This window comes from Urocitellus parryii, chromosome 5 (assembly GCF_045843805.1).
Source record: "Urocitellus parryii isolate mUroPar1 chromosome 5, mUroPar1.hap1, whole genome shotgun sequence".
Lineage (NCBI taxonomy): Eukaryota > Metazoa > Chordata > Mammalia > Rodentia > Sciuridae > Urocitellus > Urocitellus parryii.
The window spans coordinates 160,195,477-160,209,591 of NC_135535.1; the positions used below are offsets into that span (position 1 = coordinate 160,195,477).

General features: G+C 38.4%; 1 protein-coding gene across 2 annotated transcripts in view; it reads left to right on the forward strand.

Moving 5' to 3' along the window:
- Mcu (mitochondrial calcium uniporter) overlaps positions 1-14,115 on the forward strand; it is a 191,369-nt gene that overhangs the window by 162,305 nt on the left and 14,949 nt on the right. The gene's annotated exons all lie outside the window — the stretch shown is intronic.

The following is a 14,115-nucleotide window of genomic DNA, read 5'->3' on the forward strand; positions in this document are numbered from 1 at the left end:
AGAACTCTTTTTACAATAGTGGTCATTAGAAACTTTTGAAATATGTATGCTTTTATGTGAAAAAAATAAGGTGCTCACCTAAGGTACAAATTTTAAGAGAACACCATCTTTGGTATTTAATAATCAATATAATTAATGTAATCAAGATAAATAACATTTTAATCCCCTTTTTTTCTTTTCATTTCTTCCTTTTGTTTGTTTGTTTTGGGGATTTTGTGGGGAGGGAGAGTTTGTTTTTGTTATTTTAGTACCAAGGATTGAACCTAGGGGCACTTAACCACTGAGCCACATCTCTATCTGTTTTTTATTTTCTATTTTGAGACCCTCTCAGAGGGTCTCTCTGTGTTGCCCAGGCTGGCCTCAAGCAATCATCCTGCTCAACCTCCCATGGAACTATAGGCATGCACCATTTCCTACTTGAAAAGCAAAAACAAAGTTAGTGCAAAAAAAAAAAATACAAAAATTTAAAAGAGTCAATATTACCATTTTTATTTTAATTCTTAGCTCCAATATGACTCTGCACAGTATGGATGTTAAATAACCCTCTAAAATATCATTTTGAGTTGTATCTTTTTGGATCACTTCTCTCTTTGTCCTTGATATTCATTGTCAATTCCTACTGCTGTTGATACCCCTTGCACACTGCTCCTTCCATCAGCCTCCTAGGACTTTTCTGCTTTTGAACCTGCTTTTAATAATTGGATCTAGCCAGACATAGTGGCACACGCCTGTAATCCCAGCATTCAGGAGGCTGAGACAGGAGGATCATGTGAGCCCAAATAGAAAAAGTTCCAACTGAAGGCCTAAGTTTTAAATACCTCTATAGTCTAGTGGTTCTCTTTCCCTCCCTCTCTCTTTCCCTGCCTTTCCTCATTCTGGATTCCTTCGCTGTTTTCTGAACTGTGCTCCATTCTTTGCCATCTCTGTTTGCTCACGCTTCCTTTGCATAAGATGCCTTTTCCTCTCACTTCCTCACTCCTTATTTTCTCATGTCAAAATTATCACTGTCAGCTCCTCCATGACATCTTGATGACTCTATTCTTTCCTTCCTCTGATGCCCAATCAAACAGAGATGATCTGTCTCTTCTCTCAGATCTTCTTGATTCTGTGACTTGTATTCCCCATCAGCTCAGAGGGTCCTTCCACATTAGGGAACAAAACAGGTTAACTGTAGTAACATTTGGTTGTTGAGAGGTCACATTCTCTTCTTTGTTCAGTTGGTTGAGATGGTAACTGGATGGTAACGAAATAATAAGATCTTATTGAGGGCTGGAGTTGTGGCTCAGTGTTAGATTGCTGCTTGCCTAGCATGTATGAGGCACCAGGTTTAATTCTCAGCACCTCATACAAATAAATAAAAATAAAGATCAATCAACAACTAAAACATATTTTTTAAAAAAGACTTTATTGAATCAGATTTTAAGTTGGAATAACTGAACATGTAGACCAGGGACCGCTAGCTGTCAACTATGCTTATGTGTTATTTTTCTTTATTCCTAGAAATTCTCTAAAATAACAGAAGTACAGGCCTTATTATACTCAGTGTTTTTTGTGAAATACCTAAAGAATTCATTCTATTTAGATTTTCTTTTGTATTGCTAACATTTTAAAAGTTGACTGATAATTCCTGTGTAAAGTGTAACAATAAGAAAAATTAAGATATAAGCTTCCACATGTTATGTTGTCACAAACTGAAGGTATTTTGAACTATGACTGACCAACTTTTGTTTAATATTGTATTTTTCAAACAAAAATGAATGTTTTGGGTTTTTTGTTTCGTTTTATTGTTGTTTTTGTTTTTTTGTTTGTTTGTTTGTTTGACAGGCTATTTCCAGGACAAATAAGGAAAGCTAAGGTAGGAAATTAAAATGGGGCAGGTGCGGTAGCACACACATGTAATTTCAGAAGCTGGGGAAGCTGAGGCAGGAGGATCCTGAGGCAAGTTCAAAGCCATCCTCAGCAAAAGTGAGGCTAAGCAACTCAGTGAGATCCTGTCTCTAAATAAAATACAAAATATGGGGATGTGGCTCAGTGGTCACGCACCCCTGAGTTAATCCCTGGTACCAAAAAAAAACAAGGAAGAAAGAAAATAATCGGGGAATTATTTATATTTTATTTACTGGTGTTGGCAGCCCTAACAGCTCTTTCTTTGTATCTCAGAAACCTCTTCTGTAGAAGTAGTTTAAGGTCTGAGGTTTGCAAGTGTCAAAAGTCTGTAATTTACATGAAAAATTGCAAATTGAAGGGTAAAATTTGGTGGCATCAGTAGCAATATTCTTGTAGAATTTTAAAAGACTCTTTATTTATGTATGCTATTTTTTATTTACTTATTTTTGCATTGCTGGGGATCCAACCCAGGGCCTTGTACATGTTAGGCAAGCACTCTACCACTGAGCTACATCCCCAGCCAACTTTAAAAATTTTTTCAACATTTAAATTCATACATCAAAATGCTCTTAACTCTGCTTTTAGCCTATGAGAGATCTCTCATAGGCACTCAAATAATATCGTTTAAGTCCCCATTTTGTTTTCCCTGATTTTTAAACTACAGTAAAGAAAAAAAAACTTAATAAAGTGCACAACAAGTTTTAATTTTACTTATCACATACCACATTCCTGTCTCTTATTGAGGGAGGTGCTGCTGGTGTCTGAGGCACCACCGATCTCTTTCAACTGAGTGCATTAAAGTAAGAGAACAGTTTGAATTTCTGTATTTAGGAAGGATGCAGTCTATTCTGATGAGTAAGTAGGTTCCCCTTCCCACATTGTAACTCTTTAGAGAAGGCTAAATGGAGGAAAGAAATTGAAGGCAGTATAAAGGCTTTGAGTGTCAGATAATGAAGATTAATACTAGGGATTTTATATACATGGGTTTTGCCAAGTAGCTGAGATTGGCTTTGAATTTACAATTCTCCTGCCTCAGCCTCCCAGGCCTCCCTGGGACTATGGTGTGTGTCATCTTACCCAGCATTCATTTCTTTCTTTCTCTCTCTCTCTCTCTCTCTCTCTCCCATTCTCTCATTTGTTTTTTTCCCTGTTGATGGGAATCTTGGAACTAAAAATACCCCATGAGTGTCATATAAACTATAATTTCACATACTTATACCAGGCAGTGAGGCCAGAGGCTTATTCGTATAGAGTTTCATATAGCAGCATTCCATGATTATGTGAGATTGGAAGTTTGTAGGTGTTGTGGATCCTTAAGTGTTGATAGCCTGACCAAAGTTGGAACAAGGAAACATATCACAACAGTAAGGCTAGCAGCTCCATGATATTCTTTTTTTTTATATTTTATTTTAATTATAGTTGGACACAATACCTTTATTTATTTATTTATTTTTATGTGGTGCTGATGATTGAACCCAGCTCCCTGCATGTGCTAGGCGAGCACTGTACCACGGAGCCACAACCCCAGCCCTCCATAACCTTCTTTTAGTAATCAGAGCTGTATTTAACTAGATTCCTCTCTAACCACTGCAGGACGAGAGGAGTAACCTATCTCATTTAGATGGTTTCAAAATTTAATTAAACCTAAAATGGAAGAAAGATTCTAGAAAGGATCACAAAAAGCCCTTCACCCAGTCTATGCCAAAGTAATAATTAACTACCTCTCTCCTATTCTTAGAAAAAGAGAGAACATATCCTATATCACTAGAGGATAGAATGTGTGTGTGTGTGTGTGTGTGTGTGTGTGTGTGTGTGTGTGTGTGTGAGAGAGAGAGAGAGAGAGAGAGAGAGAGAGAGAGAGAGAGAGAGAGAGAGAAAACAAGAATTAACCCAGGGCTTTCTACATTAGAAAACATACTTTTGTGCTAAGGAGAATCAGTCTGATTGATACCACTAAATCCCTTCTCCTATTTATCCATCCAGAGTATATTGAAGACCTTGTTTCTCTCTTAATGATATAAATTATTTAAGCAAAGAAGTTGAGTAGACAAACCAAATACCAACAATACTGATTGCCTCATTAGAGCCCAAATATCTAAAATCCTTCCCAAACCACGTTTGTGGCTGAAAAAAAAAATTTCAGTGCCCATTATAGCAGCATGTCTCCCCTGTCTTTCTGTACCTTAATTATCCTGGAATCAATAGCCTGTACAGTAACATTAATAAACATCTAATTGCCTTTTAGTGAAGTATAACACTAATCATCCAGAGTGCTATTGTTAAGCTGTTTTCAGATTTATTTTCCCTTTTTCTATAACTTCATCTCTAAGTATGTGGGCATATTTTTCAGGGTCAAGGATTTGTGATTATTATTCTCCTCCACTATGACAGTACCTTGGAACCATTTTTTTCCTGTCAAGAAAACCTGACAAAATAAAGCATAAACTCTTGAGTCTGCCAGCACTTTACTGATGCATAATCAGAAAGATAACAACTGTATATTCAGCCAGGCCTCAAATTGAACATCTGTGAACTATCATGTAGTTTATTATTTTCTCTTTATTCATTGCTATTAGAAAGTATTGCTGTTATACATTAATTTTTTTTATTTGTTTAGAATAGATAGTATACTTATAAGGTTCAACTCCCAAAGTCTAAAAGGAGTTTGGGGAAAAGTCACCTTCTCATTTCCATTCCCCAACTACCCATTTTCCTCTGCATCATCAAGCACTGTTCTTGGTTTCTTAAGTCTCCTGCCAGGACACTGTATGCATTTATAGGCAAATACGAATGCATGTTTTTCTCTTTTTATGCAAATAGTAACATACCATACATACTGTATCAGTCAGGGTTCAATTGGAAAAACAAAACTACATGATTATTATGGAATAAAAGATTTATCTGGGAGTAAGACCTTGTACAATTGCAGATGAAGATGAAGAAGTAGAAGTTGGAAAGGAAAAAAGGAACTTGGACAGTCAGAGAAGGCCAATAATTTTGAAGCAGTGGCACAGGTGGGCAAATCAAAACGTGACAGGGAACCTGGAAATCCAGGCCCACCCCATTTTTAAGGTAGAACTGTTGGAGCACAAAAAGAGAAATTCTTCAGTATTATCAAGTAGAATTTTCTGTGATGTTGGAAATGTTTCATTTCTGCATTGTCCCTCAGTCACATTTAGCCACTGAACCCTTATAATATGGCTAATGTAATTAAGGAACTGAATTTTTATTTAATCTTAATTAATTTAGATAGCAACATGTAACAGGTTGGGGAAATGTCAGTCAAAGAATATAAAATTTCAGGGGCTAGGGTTGTGGCTCAGTGGTAGAGTACCCATCTAGCATGCCTGAGGCACTGGGTTCGATCTTCAGCACCATGTAAATGTAAAATGAAGATATTGTATCCACCTAAAACTAAAAAATAAATATTTAAAAAAAATACAAAATTTCAGTTCGGAGGAATGAATTAGGACATCTGCTGTACAACAAGGTGACTACAGTTAGCAACACTGTATTCTCCAAAACTGCTCAGAGTAAATTTTGTGTTTTCACCACAAAAAAAAAAACAAACAAAAGAAAGCCACAAAAAAGTATGTTAGCTCAATTTAGCCATTCCAAAATGTATACATATTTCCAAAAAAGTACGTGACAAATATATGTACATAATTATTAGTTGTCAATTTAAGATAAATAATAAGTTAAAAATAAATAACTAGGTGTGGTGGCGCATGCCTGTAATCCCAGCGGCTCTGGAGGCAGAAGCAGGAGGATCACAAGTTCAAAGCCAGCCTCAGCAACTTAGCAAGGCCCTAAGTAACTCAGTGAGACCCTGTCTCTAAATAAAATATGGAAAAGGGCTGTGGATGTGGCTCAGGGGTTAAGTGCCCCTGGGTCCAATCCCGGGTACCAAAAAAATAAAATAAATAATATATTAATAAATAGCAAATGTGGCTAGTGGCTACCATATTGAACAGGACATCTTTAGAAGTTTGCCCTTCAATGTGGCCTTGTTTTGCTGCTAATCAACAGAAGTAACAGTTGAAAAAAAGAGATGGATACAGAAGAGAGAGAACAGGCACAGCTGATATCTGCAGACACCTGTGTATCTGTCTCACTACTAAACACCCTTCAGGCTCTATTTCACTTTCACCTTCCAATCTCCCCTGAATTTCTCTTTTGGTTAACCCTGATTCAGGACAATATAGGGAAGGATACTGCAGGAAACATAATACCAATTTAGCAGATTTACCATGTTTAAAAACCATTAAACTGCAAGACTTAGTGGTACATGCCTATAATCCCATGATCCTGAGACCAGGGGATTGCAAGTTCAAGGCCAGCCAGGGCAAATTGGTGAGATCCTGTCTCAAAATAAGAACAACAACAACAACAAAATAAGACTGGGGTGTAGCTCAGTGGTAGGGTACTTAGCACGTGTAAGGGTCCGGGTTGTATCCCCAATATCACACAAACACACAAAATAAATAAATACAAGAAACAATAAACTATTTTCTCATCTAATGGTAGATCATAAAGGTCTTAACATACCAGTACATAAAGAATTCTTCATGCTTTTTCACAGTTGCCATGTTGTACATTGTATGAACATCACCTTTCATTTAACTTCGTATTTCATAATTTACTGACAAATTTTTGTGTTGTTTTCATGTTTTGCTACAGTCTATATACAGCATCACATAACTTTGAATTTATGAGAGGAAGTATATGCATGCATACATGAGAAAATAAACCTGTTATCTCGAGAAGTCCTATGTCAAAGAGTATATGGATCAAAAGCTTAAATTTTAAAGAAGAAAATGATTAAAGGCACTGAAAGAATCAAAAGAGAAAAATTTTTTTTACAATCTTGGAGTGAGAAAGAACTTTCTGATTATAACATATACCCAGAAACCACAGAAAAAAATAAATTTCCCATATAGTAGAACTATGAAAGAATTAATTTTTAAACTAAGAAGTCTTCAGTGAATGACAGTCTAACAAACTTAGCTTTCCTTGTGACACAAATGCCAAAGCTGATTTCATATTTTACAGATCCTCAGTTAATGGTTGTTCCTAACTATCTGGGCATTTTTCACATACCATGCTTCACTAGGAAAAGGAGAAGAGAGAGTTTGTTTCATGGGGTTCCTTCTTCTCTCCCTCCTTTCTTCTCTTAGATTTCTAAGCAGATACAGTGTGATCATAGCACTAAAAGTTAAAATGGAAACAAGGGGCAGAGAGTAGGAAAGACACTGCACACTAGCCAGATCTTTTCCCACCTGCTCCAGGTGCTCTGTGAATATCATTACTAGACTTTTTAGATTTTGATTTCTTTCCCCTCTGTAGTGAGGAGATCAGTACAAAAGGTTTCTTATTCTTAATCTTATCTTTCTAGGATTCACATTCCTCGTTCTTATATCTATCCTGGGCATCAAGCTTACTCATGCTGTCATCTGGAGGATAACATGGGAAAATATTTGTGAAAGGGTTTTGTTCACCATAGGTAATTTACACCTCCTTCAGGAAGTGTCTTTTTGACAGGGAACTAAGCAGTGGGAGAAATACAAATATCTGTATAGAAAGTATAGTAAAAGCACTGTAACTCAGCTCCAGGTCTGGGAATAAGGAAACACGGACTCCACCACTTCCCACCAACATTCTGGATAATTTCCTCTTCTAGTGACTTTGGAAAGTTCAAATCATATGTAAATGTGAACTGCAACTGTGGTATGAAGAAGACCCTGTTGACTTAGGTGACCTCTGCAACTCAGAGTAGTCTTGCTTTTGTCTGTTCCTGTTAGTTCGACATACATTAATTGAAGCATGAGAGATGCTGTACTAAGTGCTTTATCCCATTTTACCACATCAGCTCTTCTCTAGTTGAATTTTCTCCCCTTTTTCAGATTTTCTCATTAATTGAATTTATGTGATAAGTGTCCTAAAGGACATCCCTGAAGAATATTTGAAATATATGGTTAATTCTGACTGTGGCTTAGAAGAGGGCTGACCTTATGCTATGGCTAACAAAACATCACATTTAAAGCTAATAAGATTCTTAAACAAAAACTTTGTATTTGGCACTTTTAAAAAAATATATTTGATAGTTTAGATTGAGTTTTTATTAGATTTTGAAAACATAACTTTTAGATTTCTGAAAATACATACTACTCACAGTAGAGAATATTAAATCAAGGAATTTAATCCTTTGCTCTTTCAGTTATTCTTATAACTTCATGCCCTTTAGATATGAGGCCCATACACCTGTCTCTGTCTTTTTCAACAGGAATGTGTAAAAGTTAATGTGGCAAGAGGAAGAAGCCTGGGGGTTAGGGTTATTAGGGTGAAATTATTTTCATTTTTACCTTTGTATTTGCTAATTTGAAATACTGTATAATTTTCTCAGAAATTTCTAAAGGAAAAAAATAAATTAAAATGGCAAGATTACAGATAAATTATAGATCAGCCTTTGTATATTTGTGGAAAGGTACCCAGGACTGATCCCAGGGCCTTGTGCATGCTATGCAAGCATTCTACCACTGAGTTGCATCCTCAGAACTTTTGTATTTTATTTTTCAGATAGTCTCCATAAGTAGTTCAGGCTGGCCTCAAACTTGCAATCCTCTTGCTCAGCCTCCCAAGCAGCTGGGATTACAGGTGTGTGCACTGTCGCACCTGACTATAGATCAGCATTTTAATAAGCATGATCATCAGATTGATCCAAAACCTCTCTATTAATTTTTGCTGGGTGTGGTGGCACATGCCTGTAATCCTAGCAGCTCCAGAGACTGAGGCAGGAGAATCTCAAGGCGAGTTCAAAGCCAGCCTCAGCAACAGCGAAGCACTAAGCAACTCGGTGGGACCCTATCTCTAAATGAAATGAAATACAAAATAGGACTGGGGATATGGCTCAGTGGTCAGGTGCCCCTGACTTCAGTCCCTGGTGCCCAAAACAAACAAACAAAAAATCCCTATCTACTAGTTTTTAACATTTGTTTTAATTTTGCCTTATCTAATGAATCTTATTATTTGTGGTGCTTATTATTTGTAGTGTGAACCCAGGGCCTCACACTAGTACTCTACCACTGAGCTACATTTGCCATCCTGAAGATTATTATTATTGGCATTATTTTTCTTAATATTGTCATTAACTGTAGGCACATTTGTAGTATCTAGGCTTCTAAGAATAATGATGAGGGGAAGGGAGGGGACATGGGGTTAGAAATGATGGTGGAATGTGATGGTCATTATTATCCAAAGTACATGTATGAAGGCATGAATCGGTGTCAGTATACTTTGTATACAACCCGAGATATGAAAAATTGTGCTCTAGGAATTTAATTGTATGTCTGTATGTGTGTATAATATGTATGATAAGAATTGTAATGCATTCCACTGTTATAAATTTTTAAAAAAGAATAATGGTAAATAGCACTTTCAAAACATTTGAGTTACCTAAATATGAATTTACTTTCTAGATTTGTTTAAAAATATTCATTGTGGGAGAGGGCGCCGGGATCCGCACTGCGAGCCGTCGGGGCAGGCCGGGGCCGACCGAACAGGGCCTCGGGCGACAGGGCTGCCGCGGCTGGCACGCGAGTGCCTCGGACCCGAACGAGTGTTTGCGGGAGCCGCGAGGGGAGGGGTCCCCGGCGCCATTGCTAGTGACCGGAGCTCCGCCGGGCTCCAGTCTGCCCTCCGCTGTTCTCCTCCGACCGGGAGGGGCTGTGGTCAGTCCCGAGGCCGGGCTCGAGAATCCGGTGCCTCGGCCGTCCGCCCGCAGCTTGGTCCGCCGCCTGTGCGGGGGGGTCCGGGCCGAGACCATGTTTGACAAGACGCGGCTGCCCTACGTGGCCCTCGATGTGTTGTGCGTGTTGCTGGATGCTTATTGGAGAAACTCTGTCTGTTTACTTTAAACTCTTGCACTCAAATTCCTTTATCAGGAATAGTTACATAGCCACTACTTACAAAGCCATTGGAACCTTTTTATTTGGTGCAGCTGCTAGTCAGTCCCTGACTGACATTGCCAAGTATTCAATAGGAAGACTGCGACCTCACTTCTTGGATGTTTGTGACCCAGATTGGTCAAAAATCAACTGCAGTGATGGCTATATTGAGAACTACATATGTCGAGGGAATGCAGACAAAGTTAAGGAAGGCAGATGTACAAGACAGTGGAGTATATTTTGACATATGTATGTAGAGTATAACTTATTCTGATTAGGTCATTTTTCCTCTTTTAACTGTGTTTTTTTATCAATTTAAGAGCATTTTACTGAAACTATTTTCATTGCCAGTGTGTAAGAATGTAAAATGAACTATATAGATCATGTAGGCCAGGGTCAGCAAACTTTAAGATGCCAGATTAAAAATATTTGAGGATTTGGAGGCCATATGTTCTTTCTCACAAATATTGAACTCTGCCATTATAGCAGAAAGGAAGCCATAGGTAAATGAATGTGTGGCTGTGATCCCATAAAACTTTATTTATACAAAATAAAACTGTGATAGAGTGCCAGGGATCCCAGCAGCCTGCAGCAGGGCCCCGGAGATCCAGGCCAACTGATTCGCGTGGCCTGCCCTGCGGCTACAGAAGGCGTGGCGCCTCAGTGAAGCCATTAATTGGCAAGCAGGGAGGTTAGGGAAGGCCATTAGGTGGAATCCCACCAGCCAAGCCCACATGGACCCTTGGCCGAGCACGGGATCTCAGAAGGGGAAGGAAGCGGTACAGTCCCATCCCCCACAGCGGACACTCCACCGAGGCAGTCAGCGGCCACCATCCGGGAAAGCTGAAGGATACACCGCCACTCTCCTTCAGAGTGCAACATCAAAACAGCGGACACTCCATCCAGGCAGTCAGTGGCCACCATCCGGGAAAGCTGAAGAATACACCACCACTCTCCAACAGCTTGCAACATCAAAACAGCCAGCAGCAGGACCCCGGAGATCCAGGCCAACTGATTCGCGCGGCCTGCCCCGCAGCTACAGAAGGCGTGGCGCCTCAGAGAAGCCATTAATTAGCAAGCAAGGAGGTTAGGGACTGCCATTAGGTGGAATCCCGCCAGCCAAGCCCACCGCCCACGCCCGGAACAGGCCCAGCGACCTGCCAGCATTGTAGTCACGACACCCCAATTGGAATAGGGACAGAGCAGAGCCGCCTTCCACTCCCGGAACAGGCCCAGAGAGCCGCCAGCGTGGTAGACACGTCACCCCAATTGGAGTAGGGGCACAGCCGCCACCCGCACCTGTAAGGGAGACTTTTCAAGTATACAAGAGCAACATAAATAAATAGGGGGTAAATTTCAAAACACAACAGTTGCACCAAGCAGAAAGAAACGCGAGCAGTATGAAAAGACAAGGAAAGAAAGGACCACAAGCAATGCAGGTCAACTCAACTTTAGAAGAGGTAATAGCTGCAACAGATGGAATATCAGATAAAGAGTTCAGGATATATATGCTTCAGATGATCTGGAGTCTCAAGGAAGACATGAGACAACAAAATCAGACAATGAAAGATCACATTGACAAACAAATCCAGGAAGTAAAAGATCAATTTCACAGGGAGATAGAGGTAATAAAAAACAAACAAATTGAAATTCTAGAAATGCAGGAAACAATAAACCAACTTAAAAACTCAATTGAGAATACTACCAGCAGAGTAGATCACTTAGAAGAGAGAACATCAGACAATGAAGACAAAGTATTTCAACTGGAAAAGAACATAGACAGCTCAGCAAGTCTGCTAAGAAACCATGAGCAGAACATCCAAGAATTATGGGACAATATCAAAAGACCAAATTTAAGAGTCATTGGGATACAGGAAGGCACAGAGCTCCATTCCAAAGGAATAAACAGTCTATTCAGTGAAATAATAAGAGAAAACTTCCCAGAATTGAAGATTGAGACAGAATCCCAAATCCTAGAAGCCTACAGGACGCCGAATGTGCAAAATCATAAGAGATCCACACCTAGACACATTATAATGAAGATGTCCAACATACAGAATAAGGAGAGAATTTTAAAAGCTGCAAGAGAAAGAAAGCAGATTACATTTAGGGGTAAACCAATCAGGATAACAGCTGATCTCTCAACACAGACTCTGAAAGCTAGAAGATCCTGGAATAACATATTTCAAACACTGAAAGACAATGGGCTCCAACCAAGAATCGTGTATCCGGCGAAATTAAGCTTCAGGTTAGAAGATGAAATTAAAACCTTCCACAATAAACAAAAGTTAAAAGAATTCGCAGCTAGAAAACCATCTCTTCAAAAAATCCTTGGCAAAACATTACAGGAAGAGGAAATGGAAAATAACATTGAAAACCAACAATGGGAGGTAGGACAGTAAAGGGGGGAAAGTAGTCAAAGAGGATAACAAATCAGGTTTAGTAACATCAATAAACAAATATGGATAGAAGAACAAACCATATCTCAATAATAACCCTAAATGTTAATGGCTTAAACTCACCAATTAAGAGACACAGGCTAGTAGAATGGATCAAAAAACAAGACCCAACAATATGCTGTCTACAGGAGATGCATTTGATAGGAAAAGATATACATAGACTGAAGGTGAAAGGTTGGGAAAAATCATATCACTCATATGGACCTCGGAAACAAGCAGGAGTGTCCATACTCATATCTAATAAAATAGATTTCAAGCCAAAGCTAATCAAAAGGGATATAGAAGGACACTTCATACTGCTCAAGGGAACCATACACCAACAAGACATAACAATCATAAATATATATGCCCCAAATAATGGTGCAGCTGTGTTCATCAAGCAAACTCTTCTCAAGTTCAAGAGTCTAATAGACCAACATACAATAATCATGGGAGACTTCAACACACCTCTCTCACCACTGGACAGATCTTCCAAACAAAAGTTAAATAAGGAAACTATAGAACTCAATAACACAATTAACAACCTAGACTTAATTGACATATATAGACTATACCACCCAACATCAAGTAGCTACACTTTTTTCTCAGCAGCACATGGAACCTTCTCAAAAATAGACCATATACTATGTCACAGGGCAACTCTTAGACAATACAAAGGGGTAGAGATAATACCATGCATCTTATCTGATCATAATGGAATGAAACTGAAAATCAATGATAAAAGAAGAAAGGAAAAAGCAAGCATCACCTGGAGAATGAACAATAGGTTGCTGAGTGATCAATGGGTTTTAGAAGACATCAAGGAGGAAATTAAAAAATTCCTAGAGTTAAATGAAAACACAGACACAACATATCGGAATCTATGGGACACATTGAAAGCAGTTCTAAGAGGAAAATTCATTGCTTGGAGTTCATTCCTCAAAAAAAGAAAAAACCAACAAATAAATGATCTCATACTTCATCTCAAAATCCTAGAAAAAGAAGAGCAAAACAACAGCAAAAGAAGTAGAAGGCAAGAAATAATTAAAATCAGAGCTGAAATTAATGAAATTGAAACAAAAGAAACAATTGAAAAAATTGACAAAACTAAAGGCTGGTTCTTTGAAAAAATAAATAAAATTGACAGACCCTTAGCCATGCTAACAAAGAGAAGAAGAGAGAGAACCCAAATTACTAGCATACGGGATGAAAAAGGCAACATCACAACAGACACTTCAGAAATACAGAAGATAATCAGAAATTACTTTGAATCCTTATACTCCAATAAAATAGAAGATAGTGAAGGCATAGATAAATTCCTTGAGTCCTATGATCTGCCCAGATTGAGCCAGGAGGATATAGACAACCTAAACAGACCAATAACAATAGAGGAAATAGAAGAAACCATCAAAAGACTACCAACTAAGAAAAGCCCAGGACCGGATGGGTATACAGCAGAGTTTTACAAAACCTTTAAAGAGGAACTAACACCAATACTTTTCAAGCTATTTCAGGAAATAGAAAAAGAGGGAGAACTTCCAAATTCATTCTACGAGGCCAACATCACCCTGATTCCGAAACCAGACAAAGACACATCAAAGAAGGAAAACTACAGACCAATATCTCTAATGAACCTTGACGCAAAAATCCTCAATAAAATTCTGGCGAATCGGATTCAAATACATATCAAAAAAATTATACATCATGATCAAGTAGGATTCATCCCTGGGATGCAAGGCTGGTTTAATATACGGAAATCAATAAATGTTATTCACCACATCAACAGACTTAAAAATAAGAACCATATGATCATCTCAATAGATGCAGAAAAAGCATTCGACAAAGTA